Source organism: Schistocerca serialis, chromosome 7, assembly GCF_023864345.2.
Source record: "Schistocerca serialis cubense isolate TAMUIC-IGC-003099 chromosome 7, iqSchSeri2.2, whole genome shotgun sequence".
Classification (NCBI taxonomy): domain Eukaryota; kingdom Metazoa; phylum Arthropoda; class Insecta; order Orthoptera; family Acrididae; genus Schistocerca; species Schistocerca serialis.
Window position 1 is genome coordinate 459,268,972 of NC_064644.1, and position 25,474 is coordinate 459,294,445.

General features: G+C 40.7%; 1 protein-coding gene across 1 annotated transcript in view; it reads right to left on the reverse strand.

Moving 5' to 3' along the window:
• Nucleotides 1–20,470, reverse strand: part of LOC126412741 (neuroendocrine convertase 1-like) — a 492,712-nt gene extending 472,242 nt beyond the window's left edge. Inside the window, exon 1 of the mRNA XM_050082477.1 lies at nt 20,373–20,470. The gene's annotated coding sequence lies outside the window, so the exon portion shown is untranslated. The remainder of the gene's footprint in view (nt 1–20,372) is intronic.
• Between the last annotated feature and the right edge of the window lie 5,004 nt (nt 20,471–25,474).

The window sequence follows — 25,474 nt, forward strand, 5'->3', positions numbered from 1 at the left end:
TCGCCACATGCAGTTGGTCTCTGGTTCTCTTCGAACAGACAACGACATCGTCAAATATGCCTCTATGAGATTAGATCTGTATTATGTTCAGTCTATGTGCTCACTTGTGTGAGCTTTTTAATTATCTCTGATTTAATTATAAGCACAATACGAATTGAAGTTTCTGTATATGGAATACTATGATGCATACTCATGTTATTACGTACATATCTACTATTGTTAATTTTCTAGTACACTTTATTCCACGGATTAAGACGTATGGTGAAATTCTGAAACGCATAACACCACTACATTACTAAAAACATTGAAAAACTTAGAGACACAACTTCACCTTTGTTCAAATAATAAGTAAAAGGAAAAAGCAGTATGCTGGAAGAACTTCAAACACGTTTGTTAGAAACACCCTATGTTTTAAGAAAAAATAACTGTTTTTCATTATAAGAATCTTTTTAACGGATTAACATATATATGTTTGAACATTTTGCAGCATGATGAAAAACGGTATAAACTTCAAATCTCTTTATAAGAGTCTGACAGAAACATACCGTATCAGAAGTAGACTTAACAACGAACGAAAATCTTTGCAGCAACTTACTGTCTTCTACACATTTAACATATTCCCTGTAAATATTACTCATGAACCTTAATAGACATATGTAATACTACAAATGCGCTTCTAGTAAAGAGGCACAAAGATATCGGCGTTAAGTTTTCAGTGCGAGTGCTTACAACTGTACATTTGAGCATTGTTAAACGAAGTTTCTGAAATACGTGACAGAGGAAGGAATATTTCAGAATATTTATGTAAAAATTACACAAGACATATAAATATATAGTATGAATGTAAGCAGTACCTAAGAAGAATGGAAACGATTGGACATGCTTTGTGCACCAACAAATATGTACTTGTTTGAATGTGGAAGCGAATTTAAATATGTCACTGAGTTACATAGTAGTAAGACAAGCTATATTAAATGTGGAGCAAGCAGAACAAAACCTGTCACCACTAATACAAATATTCAGCACAGCACTGCTTTAGCTTAAGCTCTGTCATGTTGAATGTTGCCTGTCACAACCACAACATAGAATACTGACTTTGTTTCACGTACTTGAAACAATCTGCAAAGATGTGCTCTTTGCAGAGCAATCGATCTCAGAAAGCATGATAGTCTTCGAAACGCTCAGTAGGTTGCTCGTAAGAAAATCTTTGAAGACCTGCCAGTGAGAAGCGCAGACATCGCGTGTTTCGTTGGGAATGTTCGTTTCGAATGCACACAAAGGGTCCAGTGTTGTAAGTAAGATTTGAGCAGAAGTGAAGTCAGAGTCTGTCGTTCATTAGCAGATCATGTGCTATAAACATATGCTTATTCTCTGGTGCGAACTGCAAAGCTTGACGAAATGTAATTTATAATACGTTTAGGACCTCGGCGTGTATTTTATGTACATGCTGTTGGTACGTGTAGTGTTCTATGAAAAGGTAACTTTCGAATTACGGTATAGAATTAGGATTCATTAATCCATCCAAATACTACAGCATTTAAGTTCATCACATCCCCATTCAGTGAACTACGTTCAGTATTTTCTGAGACATGTAAAGTTCATTTTGTTTAAATATTTAATAAGTAGTGTTTCCTTGTACCATGTGTTTTACGCATGGATGCTGTGTGTGTAATGGTGGCCTTCATCAGGATTTAAATGCAATTACATTTTTCTTTAATTTAAAGCTTCTGAAATTTGTTCGTGAGTTCGACTTTGCAATCGGCATTGAAAAGATATAGTACCTTCTAAAATATTACTACAAGCAATGTTTATATTTTAAAACCACAGTGAACAGAACACTTAGTACATTTTTCTGTGCATGTTTATGCAGAACTTACGGTAGGTCAGGCGTTGCAGTTGCGGAGGGACCTCGCAGTTCATCATTTTACCTAACATCTGACAGTTTTAGATCTTTGGATTTTCAGATTTACTGATAGAAAGAGTAGGCTGACTAGACTTGTCTTGTGCCAGAAACTTGGCTATAAAACAGTTACTTACATTGTTATTCAAGTTAATTTATATGTTTACCACAGTTTAGTATATACAATTTAATCAGCTGTTTACTTATGGCCAACATGTTGCTCAAGGTAAACTGGCCCTGTTCACCTTTAGTTTTCTTAAAGGTGTAGTCAGGTGACGTCACCACATGATTTCTTTTTTCGTATGTAGGAGAGCATGTTATTTCAGAGTGTATTTCAGGTTACACACTAGCGTGTAATCAGAATTTGAAAAATAGACAGGAAGCTTACAATGTAACACAAATTTTAGCCTAACAACGAATCAGTGCCTGCGTTTTGATGTTAAATCTCCCACAGCAGGCCCTCGACTCTCAATATTGTCCCTCCTGGACGAGGATATACGTAACGTAAGTGTGCAGGTTGTGACACAAAAACAACGACATATGGAAGTTTTGGTGTGAACGTTATTCGTGCACGAATAACCGTAGCGGCTGACGAATACTGGTGGGGTTCGGTTCCTTCGTGAGTGCAGGTGCACTACTTAAACTAAGATACGACGCCCTTTCCGACCCTCTTAGGAGGAGTGGACTTGGTCTTCCGCATGTTCACGATCGGGCGGTGGCACTATATATCAGCACAATGTTAAAACTGCGGTGACGACGTCAGACTCGTTTGACAGCGGTTTCAATAGAAGAACTAGCACCAGTTTCTCGAATGGCACCAGTGGCGGTCCAGCACATTTCCCAATCGCTCCACCATATACGAGCCTTTTTTTTTTATAGAGAACAGCTACTTTTAGACGGCTCGGCCGGAAACCAGACCTGCAACGGCGCGTCACATCTAGCGGATACTAACTACCGGATGACACAACAATCCTCTTACGAGCAAGCATTCGAATGAATGGCCCTGAGAACTATGGGACTCAACTACTGAGGTCATTAGTCCCCTAGAACTTAGAACTAGTGAAACCTAACTAGCCTAAGGACATCACAAACATCCATGCCCGAGGCAGGATCGAACCTGCGACCGTAGTGGTCTTGCGGTTCCAGACTGCAGCGCCTTTAACCGCACGGCCACTTCGGCCGGCAGAGCAAGCATTCATATATAAATTGGCAAGTAGTATGTCGATCGATACACCATGTTTCCTTAGACACAGAGACACGTGCAGTGTGGTACCTAACAGTTAATGGTAAAAATGTCACCCGATCCAGACTCCATGCGATTCATACGACAAATTCACCATCGTGCCGTCAGGGCCAAACTCTGGACGACGGTGAACACCGCCTGATACGCGGCCTTTCGGTAGAAGTGTGGCGTCTGACGACACAAATGACCGCTTTCTTTCTTCGAATGGGACTACACAACATTGGACCACTGATTATATTCTTCCCGGACGGGACGTACAACCCACCTACTAAAACGAATGCCATATCGTGGCTTCGAGGCTAGGAGAGGCTCTATTTGTTCAGAGATGGCCCAAAGAATGTGATGGACTTTTGGACCTTTTAGCAGGAAGGACGTCTAAAGATTGTGAGCAATCGGAAATACCGATAGTATTTCTCTAACATCGTATGGAGTGCATTTCAAGATTCCCCCGGAAAGCTGGAACGTCCAGGGACGGAGAAGTTAATTGAGAAACAATGAGCGGAAGGTAAGAATCGGTGGATACCATACTGACTAGGAAATGAACATTAGTTCAGTTTAGTAGCTTTATTTGTGGTATGACAGTGAAGTGGTTGTTACCGAAATTGAACTTACCTTAAATGTTATACATGAACCAAGATTTGCTTTAATTTGTGAAATATATTCGTTGAAATTTTAAGCATAGATGGAGAAGTATTTTTTTTAACGTAATTTTACTGAGTTTTCCCGTTTCTGATCTACGAGTATATTTAACTTTTAAAAGAGTGCTAGTTTGTACAAGGTTAATTTTACATCAGTCTGGTTTATGGCTTATATATATATATATATATATATATATATATATATATATATATATATATATATATATATATATATAAAGAAATTATTAATCTCATTTCGGAATTCCAGCAAAAAGGTAGTTTGCTATTGTTCCTGTTTAAATGTAACAAAAGGGGTAGAACATTTGCTGCACAGAAAAACAAGAATATCCTATTCTTCCCTTTAAGGGGATACGGAATCACCTATCCCCGCAATGTTAATATATGCCTACTATAGGGAACATTTTCTCACAAACTACTGGAGACAGAGAGGTAAAAATTTTACTGTATGTGCATTCATATGTTACAACAATACTGAAACAACAGTTTATTGTCAAAGTATTTTCTTACAGAGATATTGTACATTTATTTTTAAGTAAATTTTTTCCATCGCTTTTTACTAGACTATCACCCCTAAGTCTTTTGTAAATCAAGTAATTAAAAAATCGTTGTTTCAGTATGTAATAGGGACCTATGTCACTACGTCATAAAAATTTCAGACTTCTAGGTTGACCAGTACCTGAGATAATGTTCCTAGATGAAGTAAAAAGTAAACTTACGGGAAACGGAGAAAGAAGATTAAAACATTCCTGATCCGTAGCTAATACCCCCTTCACAGTCTTCATAATCATCTTCAAGTCTTCTTTTGGCACCCCTCTGCACCTGTCTTGCTTTTTTCACTAATGTCTTGATTATATTATCAGCATGCCTTAGTCTGTGCTGATCTAAAAAGAACATAGCACGTACCGTACGGGAACCAACACACATACCCAACTTTTGAAGGACCTGGCATTTAGTTATATTTCCAAGATTGAAGGTTGCCACAGCATCATACACACCAAAATGTAGTGTATTAATTCCGACAAACACTGTTTTTGGGAGACGATGCCATATCACACTATTCAAGCACTCGTTGGGGTTCTGCGTTTTTCCGTGAAGACATTTCATCAGAAGACTTCTGTCAGCCAGATCTCTGAAAATGGGCTTTATTTCTGCCATGATGGCTGATGGTAGACTGTGGTGGTGAATGTATTTCTCTCCTGTTGTTAGTCCCCTATTGTATTTACACCAGCTGTTTTCACCTTTGGGGCACAAACCATGTTGTGGATGCTCATCCGTGGATGCGGTGTGGAAATATAAAGCCCATATAGCTCTCCTCATTTCTTCAAGATTGCCTGTATTTTGCCTGATTGCAAGGCCATAGCAGTTCTGAATGTGGTCTATTATGGAATCAGTCAATCTTCCTCTGCCATCCAAGGTTTTCCCATCATCTAGTTTTTTCCCTTTCATAACTGATTTTAACCTTCTCAGCCTGGCACCCATTCTCTTCTGCACATGTCCTACACATTCAAGTTTGCTTATATTTACACTGTTCCCATATGGTTTGCTTTCCAAAACTTCTTTGAATGCTTTAGAGTCACCATCTCCCAGATATTTGACATAGCGAACATTATACCACTGTGAAGAGCGATGAAAAATTTTCTTCACCCCAGCAACCTCCATGCCACCACTACTACCATAATAATTAGCAATACAGTCATCACTGTGTTCATTTTTCAGCCTGCCTGTGCACCTACAGTATTTAGACATTATTGCAACATCAATAACCTTGCCAGTATCAACACTAGTTGCTGTTACAACACCATTGTTGGAGGTGTGGCCCCTTTTCTGCCACGTGCCATCAAACGCCACTGTGAGGTCACGACTGCCGTCATTTTCTTCCACTGCTTCTTCCACAGCAACCTGCATTGACTTCTGTGCTACATCTTCAACTGCAGATCCTAGTACATAATTGTAAGCTTCAAACTTTGAAGGTGCACTTGGAAGATTTAGAACACCACATAGCATATCACCAGCTGCTTTGCCCTTACCAATTGCTCGCAATCCATAAACTAACCTAATATTTACACTATAAAGTTCAGTTTTCTTGTATCCATTATTTACAGTTACTGAAACCGAACTTGGAAACTTACAGCTGTATTTACAAACACTGCATATTAAATTAAACTGGGCAGCCAGGCCAACATGGGATTCTACTTTCAGAGAAACGTTTCCATGACATTTTTTGCAGCACAAACTGTTTTCAAGAGCTTCACACAATATATTCGTATCAATGAGTTCAAAAACTTCATTCCCTCTATCAAGTAAATTATATTTCTCTTCCAAATCTCTTAGTTTTTTATGAGAAGCACTGTTTTCATTTGGTGTAAGTTCGTTCGGCAAATCAGTAATAAGTGGATTCACATTTTCCAACAGTGATGATGATGAACTGCTTTGCTTTGCTAATGAATCATTATTTCTTTTCTTTTGCCAGTTCACACGCTTTTTAAATACTTTTGCTTTAGCTCTAGGCATTTTCACTGCGAAAAATGAAGCACTAAATACGAAATAACTCAACAACAACTACTTTCTTATATCACACTGTTTACAAAACAGTCCCGCCACAAAGTCAAAGAGTAACTTGAGGAAACCAGAGAGAAACATTTTCGGGCAACTAGTGTATAAATAGTCGCTGGAAACCGGGATATTTGAATTCATGTCACTTTAAAGGTACTGCCAAAAAGTTCATGGTCAGCCACGAGAGACGTGTATAACTAAAGCGCAATACCCGATCTCACAAATATATAAAAATAAAATAGTTATAATTGTAGTAGAGCTATGTATGATACGTCATTTTAAAGAGGAAACATGGCAGAATATAATACGCCAATAAAAAAATTCGATTTTTTAACCCAAAATCCGATTCCGTATCCCCTTAAGAAAAGCAGTTAATGCGACCGTTTGCGTAAACCGAGAAATCCGAGTTCGAGTCTCGGTGTGGCAAAAATTTTCATTTTCTTCATTCTAATACGCAGCAGAAGGTCGTTCCTGTTTGTAACTACGAATAAATTTCCTGTAAATGAGTTAATGTATTTCACAAATTAACTCTTTCATTCTTTCGATATAGTGATTTACGTTTATGGATTCAACTATTTTACGTCCCACGAAAGGCGTTAGTTGATGCGATAATGAAAGGAGCCCGCTGTTATCGGCTGCTCGTGCTTCTTAATATTACGTTTAGATTTTATGTGTTACCTATGTTACGAACTGATTAACAAGTTGTATAAGTAAAGCTATACAGTAAGCTCCAGACAATAAACTGTCGTGATAGACCAACTAGTCATTATTGACTGTAGTGATTCCATTACTATATCTGGCATGCAGTGGAAGAGTTCTTTTTCAGTGTCCTAACACAATCCAACTAACTTATGTTTGAACTCTACAACCCATTCAGATATATTGGTATAATACATGTTGTGTAGGAAAACCCTAACTGACGACTAGAGAAAACATTATCAACTGTAGATTGATTTGAAGTCAACGAAGAAATACTCGCAAATTATAAAAATAGAAATATGTATGTATATTTGTATGTACGACTACTGAAGAGCCAAAACACTATGACCACCTACGTAATAGCTTGCTTGTCCGTCTCTGGAACGAAATATACAAGTGATTCTGCGTATCAGGGATTCGACAGTTTGTGGATAGGCTTTTTGGGGGTATGTGGCATGTAATTTACGTAAATAAAGGGCTGCTGATTTGCGTACGTGGTGATGTTGCGTGACAGCGACCAAGATAGGCTCCAAAAGATTTACAACAAGTGAAGTTGGCCACTGAGATATCAATATGAGTTTACTAAAATGCTCCTCAAACCTGCGCAGCACAGTTCTGGCTCCGAGACACTAATGGTTAAATTTCTGAAAGATGACATCGCCGTCGGGGAAGACATCAAGCATGAAGGAATGCAGGCGGTTCGCAGCTAGCACCGTGTCTTCGATTACTGCCACAGTAACACGTGTACATTCGACCAGCTTCGCCGTTTTCGAGACACTCAACCACACGATCAGAGTAGTGACAATCTGCCCGTTGTCAAAGTCGCTTACCTCAATGGGTTTACCCGTTCGCAACCCTTATATTCGCCAGGGTGATCCCCTGTTCCTTTCTGCTCCGCTTGCATATTTTCGTTACCACGTCACGTGCCTGCAACGTCACCAGGCGGGAATCAGCATGGCGGTGGGCAGTGTTCTTAATGCTTTGGCTGATCAGTGTATGCATATACGTATGTACTCTGTTCCACATCCCGTCCCAAAGCACTGGTCCGGTTCCTACTAAACTTGGTACACGAATCATTTACTGTCTGCAAAGACTCACTATGATGGTAAGAACCACCCACCTATGATACGGGTGTGGGTAGGGCTGAAAAAGCAGTGTAGGCTATGACGCGAGAGTACCAGTACTGAGAATGAGAGTACATATAGACTTGAACAACATACTTTACATATAATTTCACATCTTTACGAAACTTTTTCTCCTGACAACACCCGCTAAATTGTGAAGCAAGTTTGTAACTTACCACATTTTTGCTGTACATGGAGCAACTCTGCCACATGAAATATGGCATTTTAATTTATTACTTATTTCCTAATGAGTGTATTCGTGAAACATTTTTCAGGCAGAATGCACATACACTATTGAATGTACCAGAAAAACTATACCACTATACGACATTTAGTTCAGGAGGTACGACGTCATGAACGCTGAATGTATGAAAAGCTGCAGAATCATGCAAGATGTTTAAATGTATTACTTCGTGTATACAAATTCCATTCAAAACACTTCTCGCAGACAGTATTCACACTTGAATGTGCCTACAAAAATAAATCATTTTACGACATATATTTCAGGACATATGACGTGAAATACGGAGATGTGAGAAAAACTGCCGCGTGATGCATGACGTTTTAATTTATTACTTCTTTGTTACTAAATCTGTTCGCAGCACATTCGGCAGGCAGTAGGCAAATATACCACTGGATGCAGAATAGTTTCGTCGTGCAGCACATAGTTCAGGAGATACGTTGTCATAAATGTTACGCTGCCTGATAAAGGAAATGCAGAGCGAAATTCGCTAGACAAACAGGTGAAATACGTGAACAAATACCGCGCGTGAAATACTTTAAATCTGTGTGAAACTTATTTGGCATGTGCATATGCGAGGAAACCATGGTAAAAAAGCTCTTTCTAAATCCCTGGATCGATTGCAAACAAATTTCGTACACGGATTAATCACAATCTGGAAAGAGATTCTGTCGTGGTAAGAAACACTAGCCTCCAGTTAGGGCGACCGTGATGTAGGGAGCGGAGGGAGTACGAGGAGGTGGACAGAAAGCGATGGGGAAGCAGGAGGTAACCACAAACAGGAAGAGGAAAAGATGGACATAGAGGAGGAGGAAATGGACAGGGAGAGGGGAGAGGAGGAGGTGGACAGAGAAAGGAAAGATGAGGAGTGGACAGAGAAAGGGAGTGGTGGAGATGGATAGAGAGATAGGGTGGAGGTGAAGGTGATGGAGAGGTACAGGGGCTGATGGATAGAGGGAGGAGGGAGGAGAGATGGATAAAGGGAGAAGGGATGGGTAGAGAAACAGAGTAGGAGAACAAGCTTAGGGAAAGGGAGAACCAGGAGACGGACAGAGAGAGGAGGGAGGAGGAGTTAGACTGATTGCCTCGTGGTCTCGCGGTAGCGTTCTCGCTTTCCCAGCACTGGGTCCCGGGTTCGATTCCCGGCGGGGTCAGAGATTTTTCCTGCCTGGAGATGACTGGGTGTTGTTGTGTCGTCTTCATCATCATCATTCATCCCCATTACGGTCGGAGGAAGGCAACGGCAAACCACCTCCATTAGGACCTTGCCTAGTAAGGCGGTGCGGGTCTCCCGCATCGTTCCCCTACGCTCTGTAAAGAAGCATGAGACTTCATTTCCAGATAGTCTGACAAAGCCGGTTTTAAGGATCACCTCTAAAACACGTAAACTTTTTTTTAATTAATTTTTTTTTTTTTCAGGTAGTACGTGCGTGCAGTCCTGGCATACTTTTAACTTCTCCTGATAGTAACACAGCACGCGGTTAGTACAGCTAAAACCAGAATGGTGCAGTCAGTTTCCAATTTATTTGTGAGCTTTTGGCACTCACGTCATTGAAAGGAAATTTTAAGAAACTGGCGGAACGTAAATTTTTCTAGGCGGCAATCAAGTTTTGTCTACCCCTGGCATTGTTTACGAAATTAGCCGCGTTCAAATTGAACACAATACTTATTAGCTTTGGATTTTACGTTAGTAAACGCATGTTCCACGTTCCACCAACCCGAGTGAAATTAAGGTTCGCCACACACTTGAACTCCAGTGGAATAATTTACGATTCACATACAACGAGCATAGGTGACAGCAATTTCACGTTATTTCAGTTTACAATTTCATATTTGTAGATAAGGCAGCAAAGGCGTTATTTGTTGGCCAACTTTGCATCATCAGAGCTCTTCCGAATATCATGTCAAATACGGTCAGAAATGTCAACCGGTGGACCATCGTTTAGCCATAAAAGTGACGAAGCAGCACAGCTTCAGTGGAACATAAAAATTTTTGAACTAACACTACTTGGTGGTAAGTCGGATAGTTCAAATAGATTCAGATTTCACGCCACCATTAATTAGGTAGAAATTAGATAGACATTAGGTAACTGACTGCAACACTCGAAGGGAACGAGAAGTCGAGCAAATGGTTTCAGTGTGATCTAATTATCAGTACCTACAAAGAGTAGCTGTCAGCATGGGAAATTGAATGGTGAAAAGGATTTCATGATGAATTCAGTGTGATAGTCTATGTTGTTTCTATTTCATCATTTTATACACTTTATACCCTCGCCGTCGATGTTGCCAGGTTAACACCTACAGTGATATTCGCACATGTTGTGTTTAGATGGCCACTTATGCAGACTGTTTCGCTGCTCCTACCCAGGCGTTTTATGGAATCAACAATGTGTGTGAATTCCTAATCTACCACACTGCTGAGGTCACCGGTCCCTAGACTTACAGGCTACTCAAACTAATTTACGCTAAGGACAACACACACATACATGCCCGAGAGACGATTCGAACCTCCGGCGGGAGGGCAATCCACAATGCCTTCGAATACCATGTGCCAGATTTTCGTATTCTCTCAGCCACTTCTAGCAAACTTTTAGTTCAAATGGTTCTGCGCACTAGGGAACTTAACATCTGAGATCATCACTCCCCTAGAACGTAGAACTACTTAAACCTAACTAACCTAAGGACATCACACACAGCCATGCTCGAGGCAGGATTCGAACCAGCTACCGTAGCGGTCGCACGGTTCCAGACTGAATCGCCTAGAACGCTCGGCTAAAACTTTTAGTTCTATACGAAAAATGAACGGATTTTTTTGAAATTTATTGTAGTTAAATTTTGTGTGGGATACCTTTTCGATGCAGGCCGTTGTTTCTAAGTTACTTAAGAAAAGGGCGTTTGAAGGTCATCATGGTACGTTTTTCTTCAATTCGGACACTATGACCGATCCCAGTACAGAAATTAACTAAATTAAAATTACTACATAAATGTCCGTTCATTTCTTCTGTAGGAGAAATAGTTTGCACCTAGTGACCAAGAGACTATGAAGATATGGCACATGGTTTTCATCGATGGAGGTAGTGCAGTCTTTAGCACTTTGGATTCGCATTTGGGAGGACGACGGTTCAAAGCCGCGTCCTGCCAACATGACTAAGGTTTTCCGTGACGTCCCAGAATCGTTTAAGGCAAATTTAGGTATGGTTCCTTTGAAAGGGCACGGCCGACTTCTTCTCCATCCTTCCCTAATCCGAGCTTGTGCTCCGTTCCTAATGACCTCGTTGTCGATGAGACGTCAAACACTTGTCTCTTCCTCAACATGGTTCTCGAAGGCATTGCGGGCTGCATAAAACAAATAGGTCGGGGCAGCTAAATCACCCTGAATACCCACAAGCTGGACAGACACGCGTCATAAAGCATCTCGCGGAATCATCTAGTTCGATAATGTCACGCAAGCATTACAAATATACAAGTTGTCAAAATTTGAACAATTTTCCATCTTAAGGGCTGGTGCGAGGCACTTGTGTGCCGGGCTTGCAAAAGCAAAAGTCAATTCAGAGACAGTATTTTAGCGGCACCAAGTCGACTGATCCATAACAAATCAGTCACAGAATGCAGCATAGTGTTTGAGGGCTAATCTTATGGATGAAGAGTCAGATCGAATGAAAATCGGGATAAGGTAAACAGAGCTGCAGCATACGATTTTTTTTTTCACCCGATCAATAGAAAGCGATTCCGTCGCAGAAAAGTACATTGTCATTACTCAGCATACGCCCTAAGGGAAAAAAAGTAGGCACACCACGAACGAATTATCTGAATGGAACGGAAATCAATAGGGGCGATGAACAACTACAGAGACGCAAATGCTTACAATTTCATAAAAATTGGATGATTTGTTCAAGAGAACGATATTCACAATATGAACAAGTCAATAACTTGTTTGTCCATCTCTGCCCCTTATGCAAGCACTTATTCGGCTTGGCCCTGACTAACAGTTTTTGGATGTCCTCCAATGGATACCCAATTGGTGTGCTAGATCGTCAAAACCACGAGCTGGTAGGAGCGACCAACTCATATGCTCCTCTTTGCGGGTCATCGGGGCTCAGTTAGAAGCGGGTCTCATGACTGATGACAGTTCTATTCCAATTAATATGAGATTCCAGGCCGAAGATATGTCTGGAGACGCCTCGGATAGCGGTGGAATAACAACGTGACTGTCATCCGCCATGCGGCTCGACAAACAGGAAGAGCGGTGTGTAAACGATGTTCAACGTTCCGTTTTGTTGCCTTTCGGGGCAAACCATCCTGGACTTACATTTCAGCAAGATAATTCCAGCGGGCACGCGGCGTGGTTTTCTACTACTTGTTTTGGTGCTTGGCAAACCCTACCTTGGTCAACCGAGAACGTCTGGAGCATTCGGGTAGAGCCCTCGAGCCACCTCGGGGGATGGTCTATCTGTCACACCAACTGGACATAATTTGGCACGATATCCCTCGAGGGAACATCCAACAATTCAGTCAGTTTGTGCATGGACGAATAACTGCTTGCTTGAGCGCCAGATCTACATCTACATCTACATTGATACTCCGCAAGCCACCCAACGGTGTGTGGCGGAGGGCACTTTACGTGCCACTGTCATTACCTCCCTTTCCTGTTCCAGTCGCGTATGGTTCGCGGGAAGAACGACTGTCTGAAAGCCTCCGTGCGCGCTCTAATCTCTCTAATTTTACATTCGTGATCTCCTCGGGAGGTATAAGTAGGGGGAAGCAATATATTCGATACCTCATCCAGAAACGCACCCTCTCGAAACCTGGACAGCAAGCTACACCGCGATGCAGAGCGCCTCTCTTGCAGAGTCTGCCACTTGAGTTTATTAAACATCTCCGTAACGCTATCACGGTTACCAAATAACCCGGTGACGAAACGCGCCGCTCTTCTTTGGATCTTTTCTATCTCCTCCGTCAACCCGACCTGGTACGGATCCCACACTGATGAGCAATACTCAAGTATAGGTCGAACGAGTGTTTTGTAAGCCACCTCCTTTGTTGATGGACTACATTTTCTAAGCACTCTCCCAATGAATCTCAACCTGGTACCCGCCTTACCAACAATTAATTTTATATGATCATTCCACTTCAAATCGTTCCGTATGTGGACCAACGCTTTATTAACTTCATCAATTTATGCATTTTTATCACCAAATCTTTCTGAAACTGTGATCACTTGTTTGTCTATACACGCGCATCACATGCAGCGATTTCCGACACATTCGGATAATTCCTTAGTGATGAGTCTTTTTTTCTGTCTTAGAGTGTATCTTGCCTGAATACCAACAACGGCAGATACTTACGAATGAAGAGCTGGTCCAGATGATCTGTATAAGGGAAATATTTTTTAGAAGGTATGAAATTTACTATATGTGGTGTTACTAACGTATTTCAGGTTGGGCGAAGTCACCATGTTTATGTAGGTAAATTATATAAAGTTATAGTTTCTCTCTCCATTAAATCTTTTCTTAATTTAACATTTTACAAATGACAGAGAGAGGAATATAAAGTACACGTTTTCGTCCGTTTTGACATAACCACATCAATCTACGGATATATGTTTAACTAGTATGTTTTTGGTTTATTAGATATCCTGAAACGCGTACGTTTCATATGTATTCATTACCAGCGATGGCGAGGCATGACAGAATCTCTGATCAGAGAGTTGTTTATCGTTGGTAGTCTGCGCTTGACTGCGTGAGAGTTCAGTTGCGAGTTGGACTCAGTCGGAGTAGTGCGTGAGGAGTCGGCGGGCGTCGACATGGGTCTCTGGTCAATGTTCGGGACGAGGTATATTGTGAAATAAGGTAATGAAGCAGCATTGCGCACATCTGATAATGTAATGTATGTTAATTGTAATTAATTTGTTCAAGAAATGCCCCAATAATAATTTTGTTTTCAAAGCAATCGTTTTTAAGAAAAGAATCATTCCAATTGAAACAATATTTCCTATGCTTTTCCTCCCAGAATCAATTTATCAGATTAATTATTGCACAGGGCCTAAGGTCAGCGCTGCTGCCCTATTATTGTGGGTTTAAGGATTAATCTTCATTTCTTAATTTTTGTGTCGAGTTTACATTTGGGTCATTATTATTCTGTAATTTTTGTGGGGAGCAAACATTTGGCTCGTTTTCATTACCATAGACTTTTCTTTTATTTCTGCTGGGAGGTTACGTTTAGCACGATGTCCATTATCATTTAAATATAAATCTCTTTTATTTTTGCTGGGAAGTCACACTTTGGGTCTATGCCCATTAACATTTAATTATTGTCATTTTTCAAAATTTTGCGGGGAGGTTACAATCCTTAAAACTAAATGTTGCGTATTCACTTTTTTCAGCAATTTTTATCGAATGAGCAGAAACAGCCAAAGAATACGCATCGTCCTCTTTCGAGCTCGACACACTTATTTCAAGTAAGCGAAAAGGTAGTAAAGCATGTACGTTTATCGTGCTTAGAGTAAGGGATGTGTTCGTGCTTCCGCAAAGTGACCGAAAATATAAACTTCTCAGGCCTCGAATTGCCTTCATAGCTAGTTTTATGGTAATGTCCTTTTCCATAACAGCTGAGGGGAATTATTTTTTTATTTATAATGGCGGGTTTCAGCTGCAGATCAGTGTTGTGCCATACGAATCCGCGTAAAACAGAATTGCAGGCGTTCTCGTACGCTAATGTCGCAACACTGCACTGGACAATGCTGTAGCTCAAACATGAATTGATCATCTCTAAATGAAACAGTGATATCGATCAGATATGAGAAAAAGGAGAGTAAGAGTAATGCTTCGATCAAATCCTCTCGAAATCGACAGTTATATCGTATCTCGCAAAACATTCTCTTATAAAATTGCTTCGATTTTTCCATCTGAATTTTAAATTTTCTACAACCTCTCTTCTGTCATACCTCCATTTGGCGTCAAGAACAGAAATTCATTACATAGTTTTGAGGTATGGATTTCTTTTCGGAAGAAGCAGATCTGCTTTTAACTACTTCAGGTAACGTGCAGTACAGCGCGGAGAAAAATTACATTATAATAATTCAGTGATTGGTAGGGGGCGTCAAAATTTCCCAAATTACCACAGGTCAGAAATACAACAAATTAGCGACTAGAGCGTGGAGGGTGCACGTTTAATTAATTTTTCCAGCTAAAACTCTTTTGTGTTTAAATAGTGCTCTTACCAATCAAATTAACTGAGGATAATGGTTTCAGCTGAACACTGAAAGCCAGGCGGACTTTAAATTTCTATCTATGGCTGGTTACGTTAGCCGTGGTTTTTATGTTGTGTTTACTGAGTGAGGCTTCACTATTAAATCAAGTATGCAAATAATACTCTAATGCCATAAAGTTTTTGAGACAACGAAGTATTTTGCAGAATACCACTGTAGCAAATAGTTGACATATGGTACTATAACGTGCAGCGTTATTAACGATGACATCTAAAGGTCACGTGTTTAATTTTTTGGTAATGTACAGAGACAACGAATGAAGGTTTATTCTACCAAATACAGTAGTAATTGCTCACTAAGACAATGTTGGAACAGAAATCAGAAATTAAGTTTTAAGTACCCTTCCTTCGTCAATGACCCTTCTTTTACGGAAACGTTGACGTCGTAGAACAAATGTTTGGCGGGTAAAAATGCACGGTTACACACACTCAAACACATTTGCTTATCGAACCAACTTCTGTGTGCTCGTCGCTGACTGACTGTCGTTTTATGGCAGTAACCTCAGATAGACGGACATCACACGGTCACTGGTTATTTGAAACAATTTGTTCGATTCGACTGACACCCCTCCATTCTGCAGCTAATGCCATGCCCCCCATGAACCATGGTCCTTGCCGTTGGTGGGGAGGCTTGCGTGCCTCAGCGATACAGATGGCCGTACTGTAGGTGCAACCACAACGGAGGGGTATCTGTTGAGAGGCCAGACAAACATGTGGTTCCTGAAGAGGGGCAGCAGCCTTTTCAGTAGTTGCAGGGGCAACAGTCTGGATGATTGAATGACCTGGCCTTGTAACATTAACCAAAACGGTCTTGCTGTGCTGGTACTGCGAACGGGTGAAAGCAAGGGGAAACTACAACCGTAATTTTTCCCGAGGACATGCAGCTTTACTGTATGATTAAATGATGATGGCGTCCTCTCGGGTAAAATATTCCGGAGGTAAAATAGTCCCCCATTCGGATCTCCGGGCGGGGACTACTCGGGACGACGTCGTTATCAGGAGAAAGAAAACTGGTGTTCTACGGATCGGAGCGTGGAATGTCAGATCCCTTAATCGGGCAGGTAGGTTAGAAAATTTAAAAAGGGAAATGGATAGGTTAAAGTTAGATATAGTGGGAATTAGTGAAGTTCGGTGGCAGGAGGAACAAGACTTTTGGTCAGGTGATTACAGGGTTATAAATACAAAATCAAATAGGGGTAATGCAGGAGTAGGTTTAATAATGAATAAAAAAATAGGAGTGCGGGTTAGCTACTACAAACAGCATAGTGAACGCATTATTGTGGTCAAGATAGACGCAAAGCCCATGCATACTACAGTAGTACAAGTTTATATGCCAACTAGCTCTGCAGATGACGAAGAAATAGTTGAAATGTATGACGAGATAAAAGAAATTATTCAGGTAGTGAAGGGAGACGAAAATTTAATAGTCATGGAAGACTGGAATTCGTCAGTAGGAAAAGGGAGAGTAGGAAACATACTAGGTGAATATGGATTGGGGGGAAGGAATGAAAGAAGAAGCCGCCTTGTAGAATTTTGCACAGAGCATAACTTAATCAGAGCTAACACTTGGTTCAAGAATCATAAGAGAAGGTTGTATACCTGGAAGAATCCTGGAGATACTAAAAGGTATCAGATAGACTATATAATGGTAAGACAGAGATTTAGGAACCAGGTTTTAAATTGTAAGACATTTCCTGAGGCAGATGTGGATTCTGACCACAATCTATTGGTTATGAACTGCAGATTGAAACTGAAGATACTGCAAAAAGGTGGGAATTTAAGGAGATGGGACCTGGATAAACTGAAAGAACCAGAGGTTGTACAGAGTTTCAGGGAGAGCATAAGGGAACAATTGACAGGAATGGGGGAAAGAAATACAGTAGAAGAAGAATGGGTAGCTCTGAGGGATGAAGTAGTGAAGGCAGCAGACGATCAAGTAGGTAAAAAGACGAGGGCTAATAGAAATCCTTGGGTAACAGAAGAAATATTGAATTTAATTGATGAAAGGAGAAAATATAAAAATGCAGTAAATGAAGGAGGCAAAAAGGAATACAAACGTCTCAAAAATGATATCGACAGGAAGTGCAAAATGGCTAAGCAGGGATGGCTAGAGGACAAATGTAAGGATGTAGAGGCTTGTCTCACTAGGGGTAAGATAGATACTGCCTACTGGAAAATTAAAGAGACCTTTGGAGAGAAGAGAACTACTTTTATGAATATGAAGAGCTCAGATGGCAACCCAGTTCTAAGCAAAGAAGGGAAGGCAGAAAGGTGGAAGGAGTATATAGAGGGTTTATACAAGGGCGATGTACTTGAGGACAATATTATGGAAATGGAAGAGGATGTAGATGAAGACAAAATGGGAGATAAGATACTGCGTGAAGAGTTGGACAGAGCACTGAAAGAACTGAGTCGAAACAAGGCCCCGGGAGTGGACAACATTCCATTAGAACTACTGATGGCCTCGGGAGAGCCAGTCATGACAAAACTCTACCATCTGGTGAGCACGATGTATGAGACAGGCGAAATACCCTCAGACTTCAAGAAGAATATAATAATTCCAATCCCAAAGAAAGCAGGTGTTGACAGATGTGAAAATTACCGAACTATCAGTTTAATAAGTCACAGCTGCAAAACACTAACGCGAATTCTTTACAGACGAATGGAAAAACTGGTAGAAGCGGACCTCGGGGATGATCAGTTTGGATTCCGTAGAAATGTTGGAACACGTGAGGCAATACTAACCTTAAGACTTATCTTAGAAGAAAGATTAAGAAAAGGCAAACCTACGTTTCTAGCATTTGCAGACTTAGAGAAAGCTTTTGACAATGTTAACTGGAATACTCTCTTTCAAATTCTAAAGATGGCAGGGGTAAAATACAGGGAGCGAAAGGCTATTTACAATTTGTACAGAAACCAGATGGCAGTTATAAGAGTCGAGGGGCATGAAAGGGAAGCAGTGGTTGGGAAAGCAGTGAGACAGGGTTGTAGCCTCTCCCCGATGTTATTCAATCTGTATATTGAGCAAGCAGTAAAGGAAACAAATGAAAAATTCGGAGTAGGTATTAAAATTCATGGAGAAGAAGTAAAAACTTTGAGGTTCGCCGACGACATTGTAATTCTGTCAGAGACAGCAAAGGACTTGGAAGAACAGTTGGACGGAATGGACAGTGTCTTGAAAGGAGGATATAAGATGAACATCAACAAAAGCAAAACGAGGATAATGGAATGTAGTCCAATTAAGTCGGGTGATGCTGAGGGAATTAGATTAGGAAATGAGACACTTAAAGTAGTAAAGGAGTTTTGCTATTTAGGGAGTAAAATAACTGATGATGGTCGAAGTAGAGAGGATATAAAATGTAGACTGGCAATGGCAAGGAAAGCGTTTCTCAAGAAGAGGAATTTGTTAACATCGAGTATTGATTTAAGTGTCAGGAATTCGTTTCTGAAAGTATTTGTATGGAGTGTAGCCATGTATGGAAGTGAAACATGGACGATAACTAGTTTGGACAAGAAGAGAATAGAAGCTTTCGAAATGTGGTGCTACAGAAGAATGCTGAAGATAAGGTGGGTAGATCACGTAACTAATGACGAGGTATTGAGTAGGATTGGGGAGAAGAGAAGTTTGTGGCACAACTTGACTAGAAGAAGGGATCGGTTGGTAGGACATGTTTTGAGGCATCAAGGGATCACAAATTTAGCATTGGAGGGCACCGTGGAGGGTAAAAATCGTAGAGGGAGACCATGAGATGAATACACTAAGCAGATTCAGAAGGATGTAGGTTGCAGCGGGTACTGGGAGATGAAGAAGCTTGCACAGGGTAGAGTAGCATGGAGAGCTGCATCAAACCAGTCTCCGGACTGAAGACCACAACAACAACAACAACATACAGGGTATCCCAGGAGGAACCGTCAATATTCAGGGATTATGAAAGGAACGATCATTCGTTGCAGAAAAGTCTTGTAAACATCGACTCTAAAATGCGTGCTTTAAGATCTCCGAGCAGTTGTTCAGTGGAATAGATGTGCTTCACAGTAGCTTAGATGAACAAGTGCTCATGTCTTTTAAGGTATGCATTTTGGGACTCATGTTTATTAGACATTTTTGCTTCGAATGGTCGTTCTGCGTTCTCCTTAAATACCGATCATTCATTCTGGGCCACCCTGTACAGTGAATGAACTGAAAGTTGAATAACTTTCCAGTGAGTTGTAAACTTAGACTATCAGAACGAGCTTGTCACATAGTTATCACTTATATTTAGCAGTTTTTGGTTTTCAGTATTGTAAAAAGTCAAAGTACTGTGCACAACGCTAAGTTAACATTTCGTTCCGAAAATATGACGACGACTAGCTAAGTTGTCGAAATATTATGCAGAAAAATGCAACCGTTAACTAGAGCTGTACTTTCTACATCAATTGGTCCTTTAGCCACGCAACGGAAATGTCACATCAGCTAAATCGGTACTGAGAAGTAGTTTCCATGTATCGTGTGTGGCACCGTATGTTCCCCATCGGCTTTTTACTGACTGCTCCAGATCGTAATAAATTCAAAAATACCTTGTATGCGTCTCACTTTTCTCAAGTGTGATCACATATAGGGGAAAGGTTGTCAAAAGAGACGATAATTAATTCTTACAGAGGTGATAAAGTCAATCTTTGGCGTAACAGTGGAGAGTTTGGCGCTCACCTGTGATCTCGTCTCCCGTGGCGGCAGAGCAGCGGCGGCAGTAGCAGCAGAAGACAACAGCTGCGGTGGGCGTCTGCGGCACTAATGAACAGGTGTCTGTGGCAACAGCAAGGACGCGGCCCGGGCTCACATAATCCCAGCCGGAGCGGCACGGAGAGCTCCGCCCCCCCCCCCCAAATCCAGATCTGTGTCAATAATTCACGACTTGCGGGGCGCCGCTGCGCCCAACAACTGGTAAATATTAACAGCAATGGTGGAGCGTTAGCTTAACGCAAAAACAGTAAGCTCGCCAGGCAAAAAATCCGATATAAGCGCTCTATATGGCGACACACGGGAACCGAAACTGCTGTAAGAAGGCGGCGGCTCGTTCCTCGGACACTTGGCAGGTGGCGTTTCGGTCTTAGCTGAGGGTGAACCATAAAAGGTATGACCGGTCTTGGAAAGGACTACGACAAACTCGTTGCTGAATTTAGACGTCACCATGGCGTGTGAGCAGTTTATGCTCACAGAGCTACGCACGAAATCAGAACGGAAGTAACAGTGGTGCACATATGTATACAGCACCGTTTACTGTGTCAATCACTTGTTCATTTTACACTAGGCGTTTCGGTTGCGGTAGCGAGCATACCCCTGGTACGGACAGGATAAAACTTTGGTGAACAACACAACAACGAACCATCCAGAATGATCATGCGAATTATTTTTAAAATCAGTATATTGTCACGCAATGTAAACATGTTATTTAAATGAATATTACTAGGGTTGAACCAATGAAGCATGAACCAAATGGGTAACAAATCATTCACAAAGATATATTAATGGGAGGAGGGAGCTTTTAGTTATATGTTGTTGTTGTTGTTGTTGTGTCTTCAGTCCAGAGACTGATTTGATGCTGCTCTCCATTCTACTCTATCCTGTGCAACCTTCCTCATCTCCAAGTACGTACTGCAGCCTACATCCTTCTGAATCCGCTTAGAGTATTCATCTCTTGCTCTCCCTCTACGATTTTTACCCTCCACGGTGCCCTCCAATACTAAACTGGTGATCCCTTTGAAACGTCCCCCTTAGAAAAATTATACATGCCTGTGCTTAAACTGACACACAATATTTTTTTAGCGCAACGCAATCTGACTTTCAGTAATTCCTAAAAGTGAATGGCCCTGACTAAATTAACCTATACGTTTCACAAGTCACTTACCTCACAAAAATCACGTTACTCGAACTACTGCAATACACGAGCGCCACTACTGCCAGCTAAATAAAAGATTCAAACTACGGAAGGCACTAACTACTGATAGGCAAAGTTAGCAAATGAAAGATTTTTAATAGAGAACAAACAATGTATTTACCTTAATAGTCATAATATATATAGCAGTTCATGGCATTCATTCTTACAAACGTACTGTTTCTGATGGACACACCTCCAGATTATCCATTCTCAAAAATCCGCCATCTCACTTCCCCACATCCACCACTGCTGGCGGCTCGCCTCCAACTGCGCAACGCTACACGCTGTTAACATCAAGCTGCCCAACGCTACAATGGCAGACAACAGTGCAAACTAGCCACAGACTGTACACAGTACAACCAGTGATTTTCATACACAACGCTACGTGGCGTTAACAATAAGAAAACCTAAACAGCCTACTTACATAGCCCCCATGCTCACCACAAAAAAATTTACAAATTGTTTTGGGCACTAGCCAATACACATTTAAAAAAAAAAATCACAATTACAATAACAAAGAAATCATATGCACACACTTATTGATACAATGTTGGTCAAAAGCTAAGATTTTTCTCACAGTCCATAAAGACAGTCCTGATCACTCACCACAGTAAAGTTGCAGTGTTTTTTTGTCAAAGTCTGATGTAAAAGGAAATGCACATGGAAGTAGTGGATTTCCACGCAGTCTTGAAGAAGTATTGTTGTCCTTCCAACGGAAAGACAGTGCTGACTTTTAACATGCAGACAGGTAATGGGCCACAACAGAGCAAACCCACTGCAGAGTCAGTCGAAGTTTTGAAGAATATTGGTAGGTATGTCATCACAGAGCAGACCCACTGTAGTCCTGGTAGAGATTACGGTATTGGTGGATCATCAGAGGTGCAGACCCACTGCAGTCCTTGTAGAAATGATGGTATTGGTAGGCCATTAAAGATGCAAACCCACTGCAGTCCTTGTAGAGATGGCCAGCAGCCATCTGGTGCGACTGTGTAGGTGCACTATCACCATCGAAGAGTCTTGCGGACAATATAGCAAGTCCACAAACCACCACTTGTGCTCTCACAAAGTTTTGGAATTGTCCTTAGAACCAGCAATGCTGTTAATCAGTCCCTTGCTGAATTATTAACATACGTCGAAACACTAACAGTCCCAACTTCTCACATATTTTGCATATACTATGACCAATAGAAATGTGTGCGGTGAAATGAATGCTTAAAAGTTACTTGATTTGATAAACTGGTGTCAATTACAATTTTATAACATGAAAATACAATTACAGAGATACAGAAAACATCATTAAAAACATAATAATACAGATAACATTTGTAGTAATACAGGCTTTACAAAAGAATAGAAATACACATATACATCAGTGTTACAGGAATTATGACATAAGTAAATATATAAAATAATGAGAATAGTTTTAGAAACATTAATTTCACATATGAGCATTGAAACAGAACAGAATTAATAATGTCTATAAACATCTTTACAAAGTAAATAACATATTATTAACGCAAATTATATTTGAGGATAACAGTATTCCTCATCATAGTGAATGTAGCTTAGTACTACAAAAATTCTACAACATAAATCTTAGTAGCTAAACACATAAAGACAGGAAAAACACAAATACACAAGAGTACACAAACACATAGCAGAATAACACAGGAGGAAAGGACAGGGTTTGTTTTCAGTGTAACATTTGGTACTGCAGTCCAACCCAAAACTTCATTCCATAGATCTTTCGTCTTATTTCAACATTTGTTTCCACCAAAAAAATCCTATCCAAGCATGCTTTCTGTATTTATATGTTCACATATTTCTTACCTCATTATTTATTTTCCATTAACTTTCCTCATCATTTATTTCCAAGAAAATCCTACCTAAACCTGTTGTCCCTAAACCCTACTTTTTTGTTCGTATCCTCTTTCAAAATACTTTTTTGGCCAAACCATTTTCTTGTAGCTTCTCGATGCATTTCTTTCCATTCATCACAACTCGTTCTCTTATATAGCCTACCCCATCTTAAGCTAACTTAAATCAACTGAGCTCAGATGCTAAACTAAGGGACGAGGTAATGCAGCAGCGCAAAACAATTAACACAAATAGCAATGATAAAAAATGCAAATTGTCAAAACAAGCAGCATAAATTAGCAAAGCAAAAGCAATGTTACAACTAATATAAGGCAATGCGCAGCAAACAATAAAAATAAATAATTAGTAAAACTGGCTTAACAGAATAATACAAAGTCAAATTCAGTAATGCCTGGCAAACAGCAGCAGCAAATCCAGTAACTTATACCTAAACGTGACATAGCTCAAGCACAAAAAATATTACACTAAAGACAACAATGCAGATAAGGGAAATGTCTATCCACATCTTAATGTCTATGTAATTAAAGTGGTGCACCACAACTTATTCTACGAGAAATATTACCAAGTAGATGAAAAGAAAATTATGTATCCAAGTCCTGTGAAGGACACACGTAATTAGTGTACCGCAGATTAGGCATTTGGCTTTATCGTCACAACGCACAAAAAAGTAGGAGAGTTCCCATTCCGTTTTAAATTGACTTTCGGCGATTTTCCCTTTTTTTGGAGCAGATGGTTCCATTATTCCGGTAATTGTCTTGCGCTTACGTATTCCAATGTTGACTAAGCCGTCTGGCAGCGCATTCGGCAGCGCACAGCGTTAGCCTCACCTAGCAAGCCGAGTTGAGGCGAAGTATGCCGAGTTGAACCGGTGCACTGTGCAGGCACTCGCTGCACCTCGCTTCCCACGCGTGCAGTTTTCCGTGTTTTTGCGGCTCTGATCTAGAGCATCGTCGATAAATCCGACTGTGGTTTTCTGGTGTAGAGCCGAGTGGAGGGTCTAAGAGGCTCAGGCGGTTCTGTGACCTGTAGGCTGCACATTCCCTGACTTACGCCATCGGGTGGTGGGTTTCCGGGTTCCGATTAATAGGTCAGGAGCCCGCTACACACAGGAAGCGGCTACACGGGTAGCGGGGGCTGTTTGGAAGGGACTGGACGGTTTTTTTTTAGGTTATAGGGTCTCAGGAAACCACAGAAAGAGCGTCCGTCTAAAAGAGGGTAGGTAAAACACATTAAGGTAGTTGTAGAAACTACCGGTATTGTAGTTGTAAATTGTAGTAGCTGTGTTGGGAAAAAACCAGAACTTCAAGATCTAATAGAAAGCACTGATGCTCAAATAGTTATAGGTACAGAAAGCTGGCTAAAGCCGGAAACAAGTTCAGCAGAAATTTTTTCTAACTATCTTACAGCGTTCAGAAATAATAGATTAAATACAGTTGGCGGCGGAGTGTCTATTGCTGTCAGAAGTAGTTTGCCTAGTAGCGAAATTGAAGTGGATAGTTGCTGCGAAATGCTATGGGTAGAGGTTATTCTTGACAATCGGACTAAACTGTTAATAGGATCGTTTTACCGAAGATATAATTGCTGAACAGTTCAAAGAAAACTTGAGTCTCATTTCAAATAGGTATCCTACTCATATAACTATAGTCGGTGGTGACTTCAATCTACCCCCGATATGCTGGAAAAATTATACGTTTAAGGCCAGCGGCAGGCATAAAACGTCATCCGAAATTGTACTGAATGCTTTCTCAGAAAATTATTAGTTCATGAGCCAACTCGAAGGGTAAATGGCTGCGAAAGCATACTTGACCTCTTAGCAACAAAATATCCTGGACAAATAGGGAGTATCGTGATGAATACAGGGATTAGCGACCACAAGTTGCTGCTAGGCTGAATACCGTAATACCTACAACCATCAAAAAGAAACACAAAGTATATCTATTTAAAAAGCCGATAAAAATGCTCTTAACGCCTTTTTATGAGACAGGCTTCACTCCTT